The sequence below is a fragment of the Anomaloglossus baeobatrachus genome, chromosome 8 (genome assembly GCF_048569485.1).
Source record: "Anomaloglossus baeobatrachus isolate aAnoBae1 chromosome 8, aAnoBae1.hap1, whole genome shotgun sequence".
Classification (NCBI taxonomy): domain Eukaryota; kingdom Metazoa; phylum Chordata; class Amphibia; order Anura; family Aromobatidae; genus Anomaloglossus; species Anomaloglossus baeobatrachus.
In genome coordinates this window covers 186,631,404-186,651,154 of record NC_134360.1, presented here as the reverse complement: position 1 = coordinate 186,651,154, position 19,751 = coordinate 186,631,404, and the positions used below count along the sequence as shown (strand labels likewise).

General features: G+C 49.5%; 1 long non-coding RNA gene across 1 annotated transcript in view; it reads left to right on the top strand.

Annotated features, from left to right (window-relative positions):
* Positions 1 to 19,082, top strand: part of LOC142249380 (uncharacterized) — a 74,943-nt gene extending 55,861 nt beyond the window's left edge. Inside the window, exon 3 of the long non-coding RNA XR_012725042.1 lies at positions 19,034 to 19,082. This is a non-coding gene — a long non-coding RNA (uncharacterized LOC142249380). The remainder of the gene's footprint in view (positions 1 to 19,033) is intronic.
* Positions 19,083 to 19,751: the final 669 nt, after the last annotated feature.

Sequence of the window (19,751 nt, the reverse complement as noted above, 5' to 3'; positions counted from 1 at the left end):
GGTCACAAAAGACATATCTCACAACTTTTCATCCATTACAAAGTAAGTTTCCCAGTACTATACATATGCACAGTGTTTTGACCCCAACACAGTATAATCTCCCAAATGTGACCCCCACACAGCCCTCTATGCAGCATAATGGGACTACATACAGTAAATTGCCCCCACACCTCTGCAAACTGTATATTGACCCCCACTAACCTTCCAATTATTATAAAGGCCCCCACACAATATGAATGACCCCTCACAAACTTCCACACTGTATTTTTGCTTACATACAGTATAAAGGCCCCCCCATAGCCCTCCATAAAATATAAGACTCCCACATATTACCCCAAATAAAATAATGGCCACAGGGGCATGCTAACATGCTAAGGGGACTGACTGATGCCCTTGGGACTAGTCCCTGGCCTCATTAGCATATCATAAAGGATCTTTAGAAATAATTTTTCTAAAGATCTCTTTATCTATGCTAATACAGGCTGAGACTGTTAGACAGGTATCAGAAATATCCACCCAGAACTGCTCTTGGTTCTGGGTGCATACAGGACCTGACAGGTTCCCTTTAAGCTACCGTCAGAGATATCTTGCAAAGACTCTCTCACAGAGTTGTTTTTGTGGGATATTTGTTTGTGCAGGAGATTAATTTATGAAGTTTATATGCACTTGCTTTCAATGATCTCTGTTTTTTAACCCTTTATTATCAATGGCCCTTTTTGTGTAAATCTTTGCATTATTTTACATGGCGCTATCATGTTACTTGCTGTTAATGTCCACACTACCTTGATTTTATGGGTTGTGGGGTGGTTTTATGGGATATCTTGGCAGGGTTCTGTTTTGTGTGTATAATTATTAATAAAATATTTGTATTTTTGGATACTTTTCTGATTTGATTTTCTGGTAGTTCATGTATTCTTTAAATCTCTCACAGAGAACATGGGATTATAAATGCCAACTTAACACTCTACAATAGTAAATAATGACATGACAAGAGTTGTGGAAGAACTAGGCAGCAGAGCTTTAATAAGGGATTACATATTAAAATTAATGAATAAATAACTATAAAACCAATAACAATAAAATAAACTTTTACAAATATAATCACGCTCAGTCCTCAAATGACTCGAGCTGTCAGAAAGGTCCATTTTACTACATAAACCACCTCAACCAGCGTTGTTTGTTACTTTCCTCTAAAAATGCATGTGACAAATTGATAAAATGGGGCTGGTGGGTCGGGGTTCTTCAGTACAAGGTAAACAAATTTTCTTCTCAAACAACAAGGGGAAGGGTTAAATATCAGCTCCCCACAACCTCCTTCAATGTTCCTCCAATCAGTGACCAAACAAATAAGTGGGAATGTATCTCCAGGGGTCCTAATGTGCCCAGTAACCAGCCTCTTCCACCAAGTTCCGAGAAGGAATAATTAATCCTTAAGGGAACTCAGAAACAGTAGTAAATAGTAACACATATTAATAAAAACATATAAAAACTTAATTATAGGAATTATAATCCTATGAGCTCCTTGTGCTTAGGGCACCGGGACTTACACTAGAGTGCTCAGTGACAAGAGTGCCCCGGTGTATGAGAGAGCCATTAAATCCATCGGTCTGCCAACAGCTATGTAATGTGTACAGACACATTATGAATACATTTGACAATCATTATTCAGACAATGATGGAGAGACACATTGAAAACCTGTTAAAAACTCAAAATGCACTCAATTAACAATTTATAGAAACTAGCTTTATTACCTGGCTTTGCCCGGGATAGTAACAATGTCTCTCTCTCTCTCAGTCTCTCTCCCGCTCTCCCTTCCTCTCACTCTCCTACTCTACCTCTCTCCCACCGTACCCCCCTCCTCCTCTCCCACTCTCTCTCCTACTCTTCCTCTCCCACTCTCCCTCTCTCCTACTCTCCCCCACTCCCACTCTCCACCTCTCCCACTCTCCCTCTCTCCCACTCACCCTCTCTGCCCCACTCCCCCTCTCTCTCCCACTATCCCTCTCTCCCTCTCTCCCTCTTTCCTAGTCTCCCTCTCTTCCACTCTCCCTCTCTCCCTCTCTTCCACTCTCCCACTCTCCCTCTCTGCCGCACTCCCCCTCTCTCTCCCACTCTCCCTCTCTCCCTCTCTCCCTCTTTCCCAGTCTCCCTCTCTCCCACTCTCCCACTCTCCCTCTCTGCCGCACTCCCCCTCTCTCTCCCACTATCCCTCTCTCCCTCTCTCCCTCTTTCCCAGTCTCCCTCTCTCCCACTCTCCCTCTCTCACACTCTCCCTCTTTCCCAGTCTCTGAGTCTCTATTTCTTTCTTTCTGTCTCTCGCCCACTCTCACAGTCTCTCACTCTCCCACTCTGCCTCTCATCACCACTGAACCCATATTATCTGACATATAAGCTGTCTTATACTAAGAATGTCCTTCATTGGCTATAGCAACTAATTAGAGCTCCTATTATTGACCTGTAGAAAAATAGAATCAGAGCTGTGATTGGTTGCTATCGGCCACCTTATAAATATCCAGACAAACTATCAAAACAGCCAATATATTACCTTACACATCCAAAAAGTAAGTAAGCATTTTTTTTTTATGAATAACTGTAAAGCAAGTGGTTAAAATTTCCCCTCAAAACATAGTCTATGACATTCCCTGAGTCAAATGAGGTGTCTGTGCAAAATGTCATGATTGTAAATGCAATGGTACGTATTCCTTTAGTGGACATACACGCGCACACACACACACACACACGTACACATACACACACACGCACACACATACACACACACACATACATACACACACATGCATACTGTACATACAAACACACACATACACTCAGCATTATATATTAGAGTAAAAAGTTAACTTCAGGACACAAACTAGTAGAATACAGGTGGGAATCTCTAACTCTTAACTACCCCCCCCCCCCCAGAAGAGCCAACTGGTGGCACTAACCCATTGTATTATTGGTTTCTACACTAACATGCCCAAGAATTCACCTACAGTAGAAAATATTTTGTAATTTTTTTTCCAAATTTCAGCCCACATAATACAACCATATAGTGCCAAGATAATCCTGTGTTATACAATCCACATAGTTCAACTGTGGCGCCCCTGACCTGGTCAGGCACCACTGAGTACTGCACCCATGCTGGGGACAGTACAATACAGGTAATCCAGAAGGCTGACTGGGGTGTGGAACACAGGCGCATAGTGACCAGGTCTCACACATGTACCCATGAGAGGACCCCTGGGGATCCCAGGAGGGGGCAAGCCTTCACCTTCACTGGAATAGTGGAGGGGGTAGAGCCTCCATCTCCTCTCAAGGGGTGTGGTGGAGAGTCTGGTTGCTAGGTGGCGTAGGCAAGAACAGGAGAGGAGGGGCAGTGAGTCAGTTAGAGCAGAACTCCATAGGGCTCAGTGAGGAGCAGACCTGTGGGGCTGTTGCTGTCTAACAGCGCCCGCGCAGTGGCTACAGACGGGGGAGAACGGTCAACTAGGAGTGCTGCCTGAAAGCCAGCTTCAGCTAGAGAGTGCACGGAGTGGGAAGTAAGGAGACTGCTAGAGAGCACCAGGCCCAACCGGGCGGCAGATCCCGAAGCGAGGATAGATTCACCTTTCCCTGCTAAACCTGCCGGTGTGGGGCTCTCAAAGCCCACACCACATCACCACAAAAGCCGCAGCCACGTAACCGCAGTTAGGGCCCATAGGTCATAGGAGGCAAGAGGCTGGAGTGGCCTGGTCCGGGGAACAAGCACACGGCAAACAACAAGGGGAGAGAGGCTGCAGCATCTTCCCTGGGTGACCCCCATAGGGACTCAAAGTCGGGGTCACCCCAAACCACCAAGGGCTAAGGAAGGCGAGTCAGTAGTCACCCTCATAAAGTCAGCCTGAAGGATACCTGGTTCCTACCTGGTTCATCTCAGCTACGCCCGGGTTACTCACCCTGCCACCTGAAGTGAGTAAAAACCCTGAAAGACATCCTGCCTGTGTGGTCATTCTGCGACTTGTGGTACTACAAACCTACACAGGGCCCTGGGGCTTGCCTCACTCTCAGGAGGCTACTACATCTAACTGCACACATCATCAGCCCCAGGCGACCCTCAACCTGCAGTGGCGGTCCCTACTGGCCGCAATACTGAGAGTGGCGTCACGATCAAAACAGAAGATTTCCTACCAGTGACGGAGATCCAGCAACGTGGAGTCCCTGAAGGTAACGCACCGACACCGATACAACACCTGTGGGGCTTCACGTCTGGCGTCACGAACAGGATAAGGACTAGACCTGTCCAGACAGGTGACCATGTGCCTAGGCGGTCCGCTTGAAAAATTGGAAGCGCCGCCATATTGCCACCATGAAAAGCGCGCTGAGAAACAACAGCAGCCCGCGCTGGGAGAAGTTACCGCCCACGAAGAGGTGTGGCTACCCAGAGATCCCCTGCAGAGTCCTGACCTCGCTGATGAAGAAAGCGGAAGCGTCCAGAGACGGCGGAGCAGAAGAGAAGCCGGTAGCGTGCTAGAGAAAATGGAGTCCAGACGCGGATACCCAGAACCAGGCACTGCTGCCTGGTGGTGCCGGGAGCTTGCCATCTTCTGCGACCGGCTGGAAGCCGGGATTGTGCGATGGCTCAGAGAAGAACGCACGGAGCTCCTGGAAATGGCTGCGGCGGTGCGGACCTATGAGGAGAGTGCCGCGCGGAGCCTGCCGGATCGAGCGGCGACGACGATTCAGACCCCGATGGGTGAGTCCGGTGTTGCCCCGGCTAGAACAAGAGCCCCGACCCTAGCTGCTACGACCGCGGTCCCAGAGGAGGCGCCCGGTGCGGCGACGCTGAGTGAGGCCGCAGCCACGCTAGGTGCGGCCCGCCAAGCCCAGGCCGCTGCAGCGATGCCCCGCCTGTCCCGCCGGGCTCCGACCACCACGGCAGTGCTCATCCGTGCTGCAGGTGTGACGCTGACCCAGGCTGCCACCCTGCTGAACCCGGTCCGCCAAGACCCCAACGCAGCAGCGACGCTCGTCCGCGCCGCAAGTGATATGCTGAACCAGGCCGCAGCCCCGCCGGGTGCGGCCCGCCAAGCTCCGATCACTGCAGTGACGCCCGACTCAGCCTGCACGGACCCCATCGAGGCTGCGACGCCAAGTGAGACCGCGGCTGCAGTGTCCAGTCCGGCCCGCCAGGAACCGGCCGCGACAGAAACGCCAATTCAGGCCGCCGCCATGCAGGGCGCGGCCCACCAAGACCAGGCCGCCGCCATACGGGGCGCGGCCCGCCAAGACCAGGCCGCCGCCATGCCAGGCGCGGCCCGCCAAGACCAGGCCGCCGCCATGCCAGGTGCGGCCCGCCAAGACCAGGCCGCCGCCATGCCAGGCGCGGCCCGCCAAGAAGAGATTACCTCGCCATTTACCCCGGCCTGCAAGGCCAGAGCAGACACCGCTCCCCAGTCCACAGAGGTCCCTGCTAGGAAGACCCTGATGGGAGAGGACCCTGAATACTGGAAGCTGAAGGCTGACCTAGAGGCCCAGTTTCCACAAGAGATGGTGGATCGGTATTTGCTCCCTCCGCATACCCCCAAGGAAATACAGGCAACCCCTGCAGCTGCGCCGGAGAGTCCACCGCCCAGACCAGCTGAAGAGAGCCCATCCCCAGCACTGCCACAACCAGAGTGCAGCGAAGAACTAAGGGGGAGAGGAGGCCAGGAAGCTGAGGAGCTGACTCCGACGCCAACCGCAGCAGACCCCTACCCAGAGCCGGAGATGCTGCCCTATTCCCGCTGGGAGGAGGAAGACTTGACACCGTCAGCAGATGAAGATCAACCCAAAGACCTCACCTGGGAGCCCACAGGCATGAACCCAGCCCGCAAGACACGGCGCAGCAGATCAAAGCGTCCTCCAACACCACAGTCTCCAGAGCAGAGGGAGGTCACAGCCAGAGACCTGGAGGAGAAAAGGTGCCTAAGAAGGTCCGAAGCCCAGGCTAGAGGACCCCTTTACAGAGGAATAGTAGAGGACTTCAACTTGAAAAGCGGATACGGCTTTATTGTAGTAAAAGGAATAAAAGAGGGCATATTTGTGAATCGGAGAGATGTTCAAGCCCACCTGCCCAGAGGACATTCAGGCAGAAATTTGAAAATTGGGGACCTAGTACAGTTCACCTTGCATCAAGGAGAAAGGGGCTACTATGCCTTAGACGTAGCACCATGTCCCAGACAAGAAAGACAAGAAAGACAAGAAAGACAAGAAAGACAAGAAAGAAAAGACAGAGATAAAGAACCAGATGTAGAAACAGACGAAGATCAAGAAAGGAAAGATAAAGATCCTACAGATGAAACAACCACAGACAAAGATCCTACAGATGAGACAACCACGGACGACGACGGAGAGCAAGAAAGTCACAGGTGCCAGTGCCCAACGTGCCCACGCCCTAGTGAAAAAGAGGAGTAAAGTAAAGGAAAGTAAGAAGTTACTGTTTTGACCAGTTTTGAAAAGTTTTGTTTGCAACGTTTAAGAAATGCGCCCACAAAAACTATTGTGAGAAATAAACTTTAAGGCTATGAACTTGCTATAGCCACAAACTCTCGCAGTGTAAATAGTTACACCAGTGGCACCACCACCAGGGCCAGCCTGTTTAGGGGCTTGGCTCGTCTGCGACCAGGGGGGCCCGTCCGTAGAAAAGGGCCTTGGCTCACCTGCGACCAGAGAGCACGCCTGTTTATGGGGCCTTGGCTCACCACCACAAAGAGGGTACCTGGTCAGCACCAACTGTGGAGGCCGCCTCTGCATCCTGCCAGAAGAGGCTGACGGCGCGGATCCACCAGGCCAGGTATACCCTGAAACCACCAGCCCATGTAAGCCGCCTCTACATCCTGCCAGAAGTGGCTGAAGTCGCGGCCAACGGGAGAGGAAGATTGGAGGAAAGGTCTGGGGAAACGGATGGCCCAGACCTGGTTACCAACAGGACCGGTGACCCGCCTCCTGAGAGGGTTTTGGGTGGGTTAACGGACTTGTGGGTGGAGGGTGGTGATGTCTGATACCTGGTGGTTTTAAAAATGTTTTACATGTTTTAATGTTTTATGCATTTTAAAATGTTGTCTTGCAGCCCGAGGACGTGCTGGTGATAACTAAGGGGGAATGTGGCGCCCCTGACCTGGTCAGGCACCACTGAGTACTGCACCCATGCTGGGGACAGTACAATACAGGTAATCCAGAAGGCTGACTGGGGTGTGGAACACAGGCGCATAGTGACCAGGTCTCACACATGTACCCATGAGAGGACCCCTGGGGATCCCAGGAGGGGGCAAGCCTTCACCTTCACTGGAATAGTGGAGGGGGTAGAGCCTCCATCTCCTCTCAAGGGGTGTGGTGGAGAGTCTGGTTGCTAGGTGGCGTAGGCAAGAACAGGAGAGGAGGGGCAGTGAGTCAGTTAGAGCAGAACTCCATAGGGCTCAGTGAGGAGCAGACCTGTGGGGCTGTTGCTGTCTAACAGCGCCCGCGCAGTGGCTACAGACGGGGGAGAACGGTCAACTAGGAGTGCTGCCTGAAAGCCAGCTTCAGCTAGAGAGTGCACGGAGTGGGAAGTAAGGAGACTGCTAGAGAGCACCAGGCCCAACCGGGCGGCAGATCCCGAAGCGAGGATAGATTCACCTTTCCCTGCTAAACCTGCCGGTGTGGGGCTCTCAAAGCCCACACCACATCACCACAAAAGCCGCAGCCACGTAACCGCAGTTAGGGCCCATAGGTCATAGGAGGCAAGAGGCTGGAGTGGCCTGGTCCGGGGAACAAGCACACGGCAAACAACAAGGGGAGAGAGGCTGCAGCATCTTCCCTGGGTGACCCCCATAGGGACTCAAAGTCGGGGTCACCCCAAACCACCAAGGGCTAAGGAAGGCGAGTCAGTAGTCACCCTCATAAAGTCAGCCTGAAGGATACCTGGTTCCTACCTGGTTCATCTCAGCTACGCCCGGGTTACTCACCCTGCCACCTGAAGTGAGTAAAAACCCTGAAAGACATCCTGCCTGTGTGGTCATTCTGCGACTTGTGGTACTACAAACCTACACAGGGCCCTGGGGCTTGCCTCACTCTCAGGAGGCTACTACATCTAACTGCACACACCATCAGCCCCAGGCGACCCTCAACCTGCAGTGGCGGTCCCTACTGGCCGCAATACTGAGAGTGGCGTCACGATCAAAACAGAAGATTTCCTACCAGTGACGGAGATCCAGCAACGTGGAGTCCCTGAAGGTAACGCACCGACACCGATACAACACCTGTGGGGCTTCACACAACTACATAGTGGAGAAATACCTTCTTAAAAATCCCATATAATATTACAACTTATCAAAATTCCAGTTTTTATTTTCAAGTGGAACAATGTTATTCCAGTGTAACATACCAATCTCAAATTAAAGCTGGGGGTTTATTTTGGAAACTTCACCCTCAGATAAACTGTTCTATGGTCTTGTTTTCTCTCAAATTTTTTCCTTAGACTTAAAAAAAAAAATCATGGCCCTAAAGAATTACTTTGATTAGCAAAAGTATGTGTTTTTTATTTTTATGATCTATTCAGTTGCCCAGAGTGTTTTAGGCTTCCCTTGTGTGTCCTGACATCTGAGGCTTGTATAGTTAATTGGTTACTGTATGTTAGTTTTAACACTGCATTAATATATAATTTGACACTGTATGGGGTTCTATTTGTACACAGCATAATGGCACCTTATAGGGAGGAGAGCATTAATATGGAGTTCAGCATAGGGCCTCATCTAACTTATAAAAGATCAGACACCAGTTTAAAAGTGGCCAGTTTGGGTTCCTATGTGTTCCTGCTGCTCCCCTAAGTTTGCAGTGTTTTATTTTATTTTTTATTTTTTTTTTTAAATCTGCCATTGAGTTCTAGAAATAAGGGCCTTTTTAATTAATGCAAATGTTATAGTCGCTATCAAGGGAGCATTGTTTTACAGGGTAATGTTGCAGAGCAGCCAAAAGACCCATCCCAGAGGATCCTGTGATCACTCCCCATTAGTAAATACCATAAAAATTAGCCATAAATAAAAATGCCTACATCTCTGGAACAGTATGGCAGATTAAAAAATATAAATATATATGTACACTACAGACCAAACGTTTGGACACACCTTCTCATCTCTAGAATAACTGTTAAGAGGAGACTTTGTGCAGCAGGCCTTCATGGTAAAATAGCTGCTAGGAAAGCACTACTAAAGACAGGCAACAAGCAGAAGAGACTTGTTTGGGCTAAAGAACACAAGGAATGGACATTAGACCAGTGGAAATCTGTGCTTTGGTCTGATTAGTCCAAATTTGAGATCTTTGGAACCAACCACCGTGTCTTTGTAGAAAAAGTGAACGGATGGACTCTTGTAACGCCCTGGTAAAAACAGGGAGTCACACAGTTTATGCCCCGCACAACACCTTCCCACACAGGGTTACATACAGGTGATCTGAAATCCTAGTCACCCCTCCCAGGGTAGGAAAGGCACACCAGTGGGCCAGACCAGGCCTATGAGAAACGCCCACCTAGGGGTCTAGAGAACCCAGGCTGGGAAAACAGTCAGTTGAGTTAAGCGGAGTTGAGTAGTGGAGTGGAGTAGTTGAGGAGGAGAAAGTTGAAGTGCGGAGACAGAAAGGAAAGGCGCTGAGGTTGGAGCCCCGGTGTACTGGCTAGGTTGCAGACGGTAATCCGTGTCTGTCAGGAGACTGGAAGATGGCTGCCAGAGATCCGAGGTGGACCGGGACAGGGTTGGAGTCCACCGGTACGGACACCGGAGAACCGACCCGAAAACCGTGCACAGAGGGGGTACTTGGACCCTGAAGCCAGGACCGGAAACAACGGCCTAGCTAATTAACCAATTGAGGGCAGGATTATAGGTCATGTCCCAACCAAAGTCCCAAAAGCAGACAACCACCCACTGAGAGGGATAGGGCATCCGCCAGGGCACGGTAGATCCCAAGGGTCAGCGTCAGCGAGCAAGGCTCCCAACAAAAGGATCGGGAGCGGACTCCTGTGTTTCACACCGGGAAGTCCAACACACCAAACACTGAGTGCAGAGGGAAGTGATACGAATCATCAGCCTGGGTGTGGGACCAGATACACCCGACCGTGGCGGCCGGCCACCAGCACCTTGGTTTACCACTGGACTTGGGTGATTTATTCAACCGTGAGTAACCTAAGATCCCTCGGTCCGACCGTGCGCGCCGGCCCCTGCAGTCACCATCCTCCGCATAGAGACACTGGGTCCAGGGGCATCCATCCCTACTCACGGAGGGGTTAACATCCTGCTGTCATCCCAGTGCCCCCGGGTGTCCCACAACAGCAGCGATGGTGCCACACTTCACCACACACCGTGGGTGGCGTCACAGACAGTTTACGGCAAATCCCGTAGAAATACGTCCCCTTTTTAACTTGTGGGCGGCGGACCGCTGCTCGAGCCCAGGTCCGATTCCCACTTGAGCCGCAGTAAAGCTCCGGATCCGAGCATCCCCGAGCAGCCCCTTAGCTACGGTCTGGCCCCCGTCCGCAACACTCTACATGCCTGGTTCCCACCGTGAAGCATGGAAGAGTAGGTTTGATGGTGTGGGGGTGCTTTGCTGGTGACACTGTTGGGGATTTATTCAAAATTGAAGGCATACTAAACCAGCATGGCTACCACAGCATTTTGCATTGGCATGCTGTTCCATCCGGTTTGTGTTTAGTTGGATCATCATTTATTTTTTAACAGGACAATGACCCCAAACACACCTCCAGGCTGTGTAAGGGCTATTTGACTAAGATGGAGAGTGATGGGGTGCTGCGCCAGATGACCTGCCTCCACAGTCACCAGACCTGAACCCAATCGAGATGGTTTGGGGTGAGCTGGACCGCAGAGTTAAGGCAAAAGGGCCAACAAGTGCTAAGCATTTCTGGGAACTCCTTCAAGACTGTTGAAAAACCATTTCCGGTGACTACCTCTTGAAGCTCATCAAGAGAATGCCAAGAGTGTGCAAAGCAGTAATCAAAGCAAAAAGTGGCTACTTTAAAGAACCTAGAATATAAGACATATTTTATATTGTTTCACACTGTTTTAAGTATTTCATTCCACATGTGTTAACTCATAGTTTTGATGTCTTCAATGTGAATCTACAATTTTTAGAGTCATGAAAATAAAGAAAACTCTTTGAATGAGAAGGTGTGTCCAAGTTTTGGTCTGTACTGTATATATTGGTATATACAGTATATACAGTGTATATATATATATATGTATATATCTATATATATATATATATATATATATATATATATATATATATATATAGATATATACATATATACATACAGTATAATTATGCTTCAAGGGAATTTGTCAGCACGTTTTTGCTTCTTTATCTGAGAGCTGCATGATGTAGGCAAAGAGATCCTAAATCCAATGATGTATTGCTTAGATTACAGGGTACGGCCATTCTGACACAATCAGAATTTTTAGATGTGGCCATGTAGCAGAGGTGAGGGAGCTGTCCCCGCCCATACCAGGCTCTCTGTAGAGATTGCACATGAGGTGCAAGAGGAGGGGGTGTGCCGGACTGCCCTGTAGTCTGAGCAATGATAGGGTACTGCTGCTTAAATTAACATAGCAAATGAAAAAGATATTGGACTGTGACAAGACAGGCATCCCTGAATTTTCTATGTTAACGCTTGCAGCATGATGCCTTCGGCTTAGGCCTCTTTCACATGTCAGTATTTTGCATCAGTGTTTCGTCAGTGTGTCATCAGTGTTTGGATGCCAAAACCAGGAGTGGAACTCACAGAGAAGAACTATAATTGAAAGACTGACACCTGTTCTGTGTTTTGGAGACACTCCTGGTTTTGGCATCCAAATACTGATGACACACTGATGTAATACTGAATGTAAAAGAGGCCTAACATAGCAAAAACCCGCTGACAGATTCCTTTTAAAAGGCATAATGGTTAGAAAGAACACTTTTCTCTTCTTCATATCATGCAGACATATTCTATTTGCCACAAACTTGACCTGTTATTCAATGTGTCTCAGGTTTTGCAGCAACTTTATATAATTCCGGATGTTAGATATTCAGATTCACCTCCAGGATTCTACCACATGATTGTGTTCCCTGCTGCGCACTTTCTCCACAACATGTGAACTTTGTGTTGTGAAAATTAGATCCTATCTCTGATCTCTAGTGATGAGCGAGCATGCTTGTTACTACTCGGTACTCGCACGAGTATCACTGTACTCGGGCTACTCGGCGGGGACCGAGTAATCTCGCGATACTCGTGCTGTACTCGTGGTCTTCATTTCTGCATGTTGGCGCTCTTTTGAGAGCCAGCCCTCATGCAGCGATTGGCTGGCAGACCACTGCAATGCCACAGCCCTGTTAGTTGTGGAATTGCAGTGATTGGCCGGCCCGCACAGCGTGACCGAGCCTTTATACCGGCGGGCGCGCTGTGCTCTGCTCACAGCTATCCAGACAGTCAGTGCAGGGAGAGTGTCGCTGCTTCAGGGAAAGGTTTGCGGCCCTTTATAGCTATTTCCGTAGCAGGGCTGCAAACAGTGTGACCAAAAGTCCTTCTCAGGACTATTCTAGTTGTATACAGGCAGGCAGGGTATAGCCAGGTCGGAGTACAGTAGCAGAGTCCTTCTCAGGACTATTGTTGCTGTATACAGGCAGGGTATAGCCAGGTTGGAATACAGGCTAGTGACCAAAAGAGTCCTTGTCAGGACTATTGTAGCAGTATACAGGCAGGCAGGCAGGCAGGGTATATAGCCATTCCTAGTGGTGACCGTATACCAGCCTTCATCATATCTGGGGCTGGTGTACACAGTCTAAAACAGTCCTGATAGTGTCAGACTTCTCAGCAATTGTTGCTCCTAAGACCTGTTAGGTTCTTAGTGCGTCCGTGCTTGCATTTAAAAACCGCACGTGTGTGCCTGTCGGTGGCAGCGTACAGGTGCACTTGTGTGCGTTTTTACCAAACTATTATATAACGCACAAGTGTAGTGTATAATACACGTCAGTCAGCAGTGGCTGCTCTCGCCAGCTCATGTTGAAGTGGGTCATGAGGAGATCGTATGTACAGATGGCCAAATATTTGAGCAGCCACGTTCTCACGAAGTTGGCAACGTGTCTCAACAAGGGGTGGACGATGATGAGACACAATTGTCAGGAAGTCAGGAGGAGGAGCAGGGTGCGGAAGAGGAAGACGACGTGGTGGATGATCCAGTAACTGACCCAACCTGGCAGGAGGATATGCAGAGCGAGGACAGCAGTGCACAGGGGGAGGGAGGCGTAGCATCCCAACAGGCAGTAAGAAGCAGGGTGGTGGCTCCAGGCAGAAGTCAGGCAACCGTTCCCCGGAACAACAACACGACACAAGGTGCCTGTACAAATGTTAGGTCTTCCCGAGTCTGGCAGTTTTTTTAAGCTCCAGATGATTCTAAAAAGGCCATTTGCAACACCTGCCGTGCCAGCATCAGCAGGGGTACCAAAACTAGCAGCCTGACCACCACCAGCATGATCAGGCACATGTCAGCCAAGCACCCGACTTTGTGGGAAGTACAACAGAGTCGAGGAGCAGTGCTTGCTGATGTCACTGCTACGTCTTCGCTGGTTGTGCATGCGAGCCAATCCCCTGTCCATGCTGCCTGCGAACAAGCCTCCTCCGGTCCTGCACCTGCAGTTGCCTACGCAGAAATAACACCATCATCAAGCACGTCCTTGTCCCAGCGCAGCGTTCAGTTATCCATTCAGCAAACCTTTGAACGCAGGCGCAAATACACTGCCAACACCCCACATGCCACAGTTCTAAATGCTAACATTTCGCGACTGCTTGCGCTGGAAATGTTGCCTTTTAGGCTGGTGGAGACAGAAGCATTCCGCGACCTGATGGCGGCAGCTGTCCCACGTTACTCGGTCCCCAGCCGCCACTATTTCTCCCGGTGTGCCGTCCCCGCGTTGCATAACCACGTGTCACAAAACATCACACGTGCCCTGAACAACGCTGTTTCACCCAAAGTCCACCTAACCACAGACATGTGGACAAGTGCTTGTGGGCAAGGCCGCTACATCTCGTTGACGGCACACTGGGTTAATATTGTGGAAGCTGGGACCCAGTCTGAGCGAGGGACGGAACACGTCCTTCCCACACCAAGGTTTGCAGGCCCTACCTCAGTCAGTGTTTCACCCACACTCTACAGCTCCGGAATGTCATGCTCTTAACCCTCCTCCTCCTCCTGCGCATCCTCATCCACTGTACCCTCCACACCAGTCCCAAGCTGGAAGCTCTGCAGCACTGCCTCGGCGAAGCGGCAACAGGCTGTGCTGAAGCTAGTCTGCATAGGTGACAAACCCCACAATGCAGAAGAGCTGTGGACAGCTCTGAAACAGCAGGCAGATCACTGGCTCACACCTCTGAACCTAAAGCCAGGAAAGGTCGTGTGTGACAATGGCCGGAACCTGGTGGCGGCTTTGAGGCGAGGCCAGCTGACACATGTTCCATGCGTGGCCCATGTGCTCAACCTCGTGGTTCAGCGGTTTCTAAAGTCATACCCAGAGCTGTCTGATCTGCTGGTAAAAGTTCGCCGCCTGTCTGCACATTTTCGAAAGTCACCTACTGCTTCAGCCGGCCTTGCCGGCTTTCAGCGCAGTTTGCATCTTCCGGCTCACAGACTGGTGTGTGATGTCCCCACGCGTTGGAATTCAACTCTGCACATGTTGGTCAGGATATGTGAGCAGAAGAGGGCAGTTGTTGAGTACCTGCATCACCTAAGTCGTCGGGAAATGGGTCAAACTCCACACATAACACCTGAGGAGTGGAGATGGATGTCCGACCTATGTACCATCCTCCAAAACTTTGAGGACTCCACCAAGATGGTGAGTGGTGATGACGCCATTATTAGCGTCACCATACCGCTACTCTGCCTTCTAAAACGGTCTCTGCTCAAAACCAAACATGATGCATTGCAGGCGGAGCGCGATGAGTTGCAGCAAGAAACAGTAGTGGGTGATAACACACAGCCCAGCCTCGTCTCATCACAACGTGCAGTGGAGGACTATGACGAGGAGGAGGATGAAGACATGGAGCAAATCTCCGGCCAAATTGAGGATATGACATGCACACCAGTCATATCCTCGGTTCAGCGTGGCTGGCCAGAGGACAGGGTAGATGAGGAGGAGGAGGAGGAGGAGGTGGAGGACAGCATTTTCAGTCAACGTGTTGGTCAGGCTACTGAAGTCCTGGCTGTTAAGAGTCTGGCGCACATGGCTGACTTTATGGTAAGCTGCCTGTCTCGTGACCCTCGCGTTAAGAACATCTTGGCCGACAATCATTACTGGTTGGTAACACTGTTAGACCCACGCTACAAGGAGAACTTTATGTCTCTTATTCCCGAGGCGGAGAGGTCAACCAAAATGCAGCAGTTCCGGAAGGCCATAGTCACGGAAGTAGGCAAAGCATTCCCCTCACAAAACACTAGCGGCATAGGTCAGGAATCAGTGGACAACCAAGGCGTACAGCCGAGAGAGGCACAAGTCCAATCCGCCAGAGGTAGGGGAACAGTCTTTAAGATGTGGGACAGTTTTCTCAGCCCCTCACGTACCACAGCCCCTGAGGTGCGGGGTAGTGCCACAAGAAATCCTAAGTTTGCCCAGATTTTCAAGGAGTACCTTGCAGATCGAACAACTGTACTCCGACATTCCTCTGTGCCTTACAATTATTGGGTATCCAAGGTGGACACGTGGCATGAATTGGCTCTCTATGCCTTGGAAGTCCTGGCCTGCCCTGCCGCTAGCGTTTTGTCAGAGCGTGTTTTTAGTGCCGCAGGTGGAATCATTACAGATAAACGCACCCGCCTTTCAACTGAAAATGCTGACAGGCTGACTCTGATCAAGATGAACAAGGGTTGGATTGGGCCAGACTTCACCACACCACCAGCAAATGAGAGCGGAATTTAAAGTTTGTAACGGGAATTTGCCATGTACCTCCAGTCACCCATGGGTACACACTTCTGGACTTTGGATAATCGCTGGACTGCTCCTCCTTCTCCTCATGCGCCACCATGATGACCGTTACAAGAGTTAGGCCTTTGTTTCAGGTATACCCCCAGTGGTAAATTTTTTCGCCCATTCTTTGCAGAATGGACATTACAACGACAGGAGACCCGCTCCTTTGCAATGGGAACAATGTTTTGAGGCCCTCATGCACGTCTCTATGCAGGGACAACGTGGAGCCTCCCAATTTTTGGATGCCCTGCCAAAGGGCTATACTACAAAAGACCCACTTCCTTCCAATGGGCACTTCAGGTTTACAGGCCCTCATGCACGTCTCTATCCAGGGACAACGTGGAGCCTCCCAATTTTTGGCTGCCCTGCCTAAGTGCTATACTACAATAGACCCACTTCCTTCCAATGGGCACTTCAGGTTTACAGGCCCTCATGCACGTCTCTATCTAGGGACAACGTGGAGCCTCCCAATTTTTGGCTGCCCTGCCTAAGGGCTATACTACAATAGACCCACTTCCTTCCAATGGGCACTTCAGGTTAACAGGCCCTCATGCACGTCTCTATCCAGGGACAACGTGGAGCCTCCCAATTTTTGGCTGCCCTGCCAAAGGGCTATACTACAAAAGACCCACTTCCTTCCAATGGGCACTTCAGGTTAACAGGCCCTCATGCACGTCTCTATCCAGGGACAACGTGGAGCCTCCCAATTTTTGGCTGCCCTGCCAAAGGGCTATACTACAAAAGACCCACTTCCTTCCAATGGGCACTTCAGGTTAACAGGCCCTCATGCACGTCTCTATCCAGGGACAACGTGGAGCCTCCCAATTTTTGGCTGCCCTGCCAAAGGGCTATACTACAAAAGACCCACTTCCTTCCAATGGGCACTTCAGGTTAACAGGCCCTCATGCACGTCTCTATCCAGGGACAACGTGGAGCCTCCCAATTTTTGGCTGCCCTGCCAAAGGGCTATACTACAATAGACCCACTTCCTTCCAATGGGCACTTCAGGTTTACAGGCGCTCATGCACGTCTCTATCCAGGGACAACGTGGAGCCTCCCAATTTTTGGCTGCCCTGCCTAAGGGCTATACTACAATAGACCCACTTCCTTCCAATGGGCACTTCAGGTTTACAGGCCCTCATGCACGTCTCTATCCAGGGACAACGTGGAGCCTCCCAATTTTTGGCTGCCCTGCCTAAGGGCTATACTACAAAAGACCCACTTCCTTCCAATGGGCACTTCAGGTTTACAGGCCCTCATGCACGTCTCTATCCAGGGACAACGTGGAGCCTCCCAATTTTTGGCTGCCCTGCCTAAGGGCTATACTACAAAAGACCCACTTCCTTCCAATGGGCACTTCAGGTTAACAGGCCCTCATGCACGTCTCTATCCAGGGACAACGTGGAGCCTCCCAATTTTTGGCTGCCCTGCCAAAGGGCTATACTACAAAAGACCCACTTCCTTCCAATGGGCACTTCAGGTTAACAGGCCCTCATGCACGTCTCTATCCAGGGACAACGTGGAGCCTCCCAATTTTTGGCTGCCCTGCCAAAGGGCTATACTACAAAAGACCCACTTCCTTCCAATGGGCACTTCAGGTTAACAGGCCCTCATGCACGTCTCTATCCAGGGACAACGTGGAGCCTCCCAATTTTTGGCTGCCCTGCCAAAGGGCTATACTACAATAGACCCACTTCCTTCCAATGGGCACTTCAGGTTTACAGGCGCTCATGCACGTCTCTATCCAGGGACAACGTGGAGCCTCCCAATTTTTGGCTGCCCTGCCTAAGCGCTATACTACAATAGACCCACTTCCTTCCAATGGGCACTTCAGGTTTACAGGCCCTCATGCACGTCTCTATCCAGGGACAACGTGGAGCCTCCCAATTTTTGGCTGCCCTGCCTAAGGGCTATACTACAAAAGACCCACTTCCTTCCAATGGGCACTTCAGGTTTACAGGCCCTCATGCACGTCTCTATCCAGGGACAACGTGGAGCCTCCCAATTTTTGGCTGCCCTGCCTAAGGGCTATACTACAATAGACCCACTTCCTTCCAATGGGCACTTCAGGTTAACAGGCCCTCATGCACGTCTCTATCCAGGGACAACGTGGAGCCTCCCAATTTTTGGCTGCCCTGCCAAAGGGCTATACTACAAAAGACCCACTTCCTTCCAATGGGCACTTCAGGTTTACAGGCCCTCATGCACGTCTGTATGCAGGGTCATTGGTGAACCTCAAAATTTTGGACTGCCCTGGCAAAGGAAAATACTACAAAGACTCAGTTCCTCAAAATGGGCACATTAGACTCAGAGGCCTTTATGTACGTCTCTTCTCAGGGACATCGGAGTGCCACACAATGTTTTACGTAAAATCTTTCATTTATTGATCTCAAAAAGTAACATACATTAGCTCTATCTCACTATTGGGTATGTGCCCTTAACATTTCCGCCATGAAAATTCATTTTGGTGTCATTTTGGAAGGTTTTCTGGTGAGTCCGTAAAAATGGCGTAAAACGCGGACAAAATTGTTCACAGCTGTGACTTTTGAGTGATAAATGCTTCAAGGGGTCTTCCCCATGCTGTTGCCATGTCATTTGAGCACTCTTCGGAGACTTTTGTGCCATTTTTAGGGTTTCTACATGCTGCCGGTGGTCATTTCACAAAAATACTCGGGTCTCCCATAGGATAACATTGGGCTCGTTGCTCGGGCCGAGTACACGAGTATCTTGGGAGGCTCGGCCCGAGCTTCGAGCACCCGAGCTTTTTAGTACTCGCTCATCACTACTGATCTCTTATTAATACTGTTCAGCTATGAGATGAATACATAGACCAAATTTTAGAAAATGCAAAAAAAAAATGTAAAAGATGCCAACTGTCAAATGTAAACCAGATTTTGAAATAATAAAACATTCATTTCTCATTATTTCTCTGGCGAGATGCTTGTCTTACACTGCCAGAAAAATGAATATTTTTGTATTCTGTCTTTCTCCAGAAAAATAATTTTATATCTTAACAAGATGTTTCTTTAATAGGGATCTGGTAATGAAAATCGACAACAATGTAGCGCATGCACGGCTAAGGTAGGTGAAAAGTTCCTGTTTGGTGAATGTTTACTTGGTTTTATTTTATTCTAGGCTCCTGTAATATTTAGTATAAGGCAATGGGATAACTTTAGACTCTAGTGCGTTCACACTGGAAATCCTGCTGCTGGAATAAATCTGCTGATAAAATGGGTTACCTGCTACTGTCTGGGTCCTGCAGACTATAACTATTGCCTTTTTAGTTTTGATTTCCTACTGTACCAAAAATAAAGTATACACTTTATATAACTGTCTGCCAAACACTTGTTCTGCTGCTCTTTATTACAGTATATCAGAAAAGTGATTTCAACTGTCATGGTCGTCTCCTTTTTTTTGGAGACAGCTGTCAGACTGGAGCCCCTCATCTCTATATAGGACTCTAAATTTAAAGGGGTTTTTTTGTTTCTTTTTGTCTTGAAGTATTTAATGTCAGTTTTTCTGCTAGTAGCTCTCCTGCAGTTAAGGTTAGCTGCTGCTACTCTGTAGCCATATCCCCTTGTGTTTAAATAGCTAGTTTTCTGAGCATGCCTTGCTGATTATACAAAGTTGTTTGTATGCTGGCCCCCTTGGTGAAGGAGCTGCTGAGGATTCAGTCTGAAGGTTTACCTTCTCCAATTTTTGGTTGTTATTCCCCTGTTTGTCTCACCTACCCACCTGTTGTATTAGTGCA